We start from the raw sequence: 3,099 nt of genomic DNA, 5'->3' as shown, positions 1-3,099 counted from the left end.
CTGGAACTGAATTGGATCTTCTTTATGTTGAAGATATCCACTTCAATCAGAATATATCTTCATACAATATCGTTTTTGAAGTATATAGTGATCTCCTGATTCTGCTCATTTCACTCAGCATCAGTTCATGTAAGTCTCTCCAAGCCCTCTGTATTCATCCTGCTGGTCATTTCTTACAGAGCAATAATATTCCATAACATTCATATACCATAATTTACCCAACCATTCTCCAATTGATGGGCATCCATTCATTTTCCAGTTTCTAGTCACTACGAAAAGAGCTGCCACAAACATTTTGGCACATATAGGTCCCTTTCCCTTCTTTAGTATTTCTTTGGGATGTAAGCCCAGTAGTTGTTGCTTCCTTTCTAATCTTGTTTGCATTAGTTTTATTTGTGCAAAGACTTTTAAATTTGATATAATCAAAATTTTCTATTTTGTGATCAATAATGATCTCAAGTTCTTCTTTGGTTACAAATTCCTTCCTCCTCCACAAGTCTGAGAGGTAAACTATCCTATGTTCCTTTAATTTATTTATAATCTCGTTCTTTATTCCTAAATCATGGACCCATTTTGATCTTATCTTGGTGTATGGTGTTAAGGGTGGGTCCATGCCTAATTTCTGCCATACTAATTTCCAGTTTTCCCAGCAGTTTTTATCAAATAATGAATTCTTATCCCAAAAGTTGGGATGTTTGGGTTTGTCAAACACTAGATTGCTATAATTATTGACTATTTTGTCCTGTGAACCTAATCTATTCCACTGATCAACTGATCTACTTCTTTGCCAATACCAAATGGTTTTGATGACCATGGCTTCTAATATAATTTTAGATTAGGTACAGCTAGGCCATCTTCATTTGATTTTTTTTTTTTCATTACTTCCCTTGAAATTCTTGACCTTTTGTTCTTCCATATGAATTTTGTTGTTATTTTTTTCTAGGTCATCAAAATAGTTTCTTGGGAGTCTGATTGGCATATCACTAAATAAATAGATTTGTTTAGGGAGTATTGTCATTTTTATTATATTCACTCAGCCTATCCAAGAACACTTAATATTTTTCCAATTATTTAAATCTGACTTTATTTGTGTGGAAAGTGTTTTGTAATTTTGTTCATATAATTCCTGACTTTTCTTTGGTAGATAGATTCCGAAATATTTTATGCTATCATCAGTTATTCTAAATGGAATTTCTCTGTATCTCTTGCTGTTGGATTTTGCTGGTGATATATAAAAATGCTGAGGATTTATGTGCATTTATTTTGTATCCTGCAACTTTGTGAAAGTTGTGAATTATTTCTAATAGTTTTTTTAATAGAATCTCTGGGTTCTCTAAATATACCATCATATCATCTGCAAAGAGTAATAATTTGATTTCCTCATTACCTATTCTAATTCCTTAGAGAGATTACTCTTTCTCAACTCTTATTGCCGAGGCTAGAGTTTCTAATACAATATTAAATGATAATGATGATAGTGGGCAACCTTGTTTCACTCCTGATCTTACTGGGAAAGGTTCCAGTTTTTCCCCATTACATATGATACTGATGGTTTTAAATATATGCTCCTGACTATTTTAAGGAAAAGCCCATTTATTCCTATACTCTCAAATGTTTTTAGTAGGAATGGATGTTGGATTTTATCAAGTGCTTTTTCTGCATCTATTGAGATAATCTTATGTTTTTTGTTAATTTGGCTATTGATATAGTCAATTATGCTAATATTAGGAATATTGAACCAGCCCTGCATTCCTGGTATAAATCCTATTTGGTCATAGTGTATTTTCTGCTATACTAATTTCTTTAGTGATTGATTGATGATTTTCTTCAATCTTTTTGCTAATATTTTATTTAAGATTTTAGCATCAATATTCATTAGGGAGATTGGTCTATTATTTTCTTTCTCTGTTTTCAATCTACCTGGTTTAGGTATCAGAACCACGTCTGTATCATAAAAGGAATTTGGTAGGACTCCTTCAATCCCTATTTTTTTCAAATAGTTTATCGAATTGGAGTTAATTGTTCTTTAAATGTTTGGTAGAATTCACATGTAAATCCATCTGGTCCTGGGGATTTTTTCTTAGGGAGTTGATTAATAACTTGTACTATTTCTTTTTTGAAGATGGAACTGTTTAACCAATTTACTTCTTCCTTTGTTAATCTGGGCAAGCTATATTTTTGAAGGTATTCTTCCATTTCATGTAAGTTATCAAATTTGTTGGCATAAAGCTGGGCAAAATAAGGGAGTTGCACTTTCTGACAAGATCATAATAAATCCCTTTTTGCCTTTCTTTTTTTTAACCTTAAAAATCTCTGATTTTAATTGGGTAAGGGTCACTGTCCCACACATAAATATGGCTTCAAAGAAATTGGCTGAAGTCTTTGCCTCTGACATTCCACTCTACCCCTATCCTCGCCCCCATCCCTTCTCTTTCCCTGCTCTCTCTCTCTCTCTCTCTCTCTCTCTCTCTCTCTCTCTCTCTCTCTCTCTCTCTCTCTCTCTCTCCCTCCTCTCTCTCTCTGTCTCATAGTGTTTGAAATATTTTTATAATCTTATATCTAATTAGTTTTTACTTGATGTAGGATAGGTATCAATTGCTAGTTGACTGCTATCCTTTTTCCATCATCAATCAATTTTATATTCTTATTATTAGGGATTTTGTTTTCATCAAATAAAAGTGACTTTTTAAAAGAGTTTTGCTTTTGGGTTGAGCTAGAGATATTCCCTTAGAAGTCCCTGTAATTGGCGGATCAAATATTCTAGGCTTTTTTTCATAATTCATCTAATGATTTTTTTTCCTATAGTTTTATTTGACTTACAGTCCTCATTAAATCTCTTTTCCTCAAGAAAAAAAATATATTTATTTTGTGGGATTTAGCATATGTCCAATCCTAAAAAATCCTGAGTATTATCTCCTCTTGCCCATGGAAAAAGTTTAGGGCGCAAGGAGAATAGATCAAAGTAATAGTGAATATAACAAGTTTCTTCTCTAAAGTCTCTCATGCTTTTAGTAAATAGTTTTGTCTGAGTTTGTAAATAAGTCCTATTTAAGTCCCTTTCAAATTTTCCTTTAAAGAAACATAAAAAAAGTCCCTGAC

This window comes from Sminthopsis crassicaudata, chromosome 1 (genome assembly GCF_048593235.1).
Source record: "Sminthopsis crassicaudata isolate SCR6 chromosome 1, ASM4859323v1, whole genome shotgun sequence".
NCBI lineage: Eukaryota > Metazoa > Chordata > Mammalia > Dasyuromorphia > Dasyuridae > Sminthopsis > Sminthopsis crassicaudata.
Note: the sequence above shows the minus strand (reverse complement) of the source record.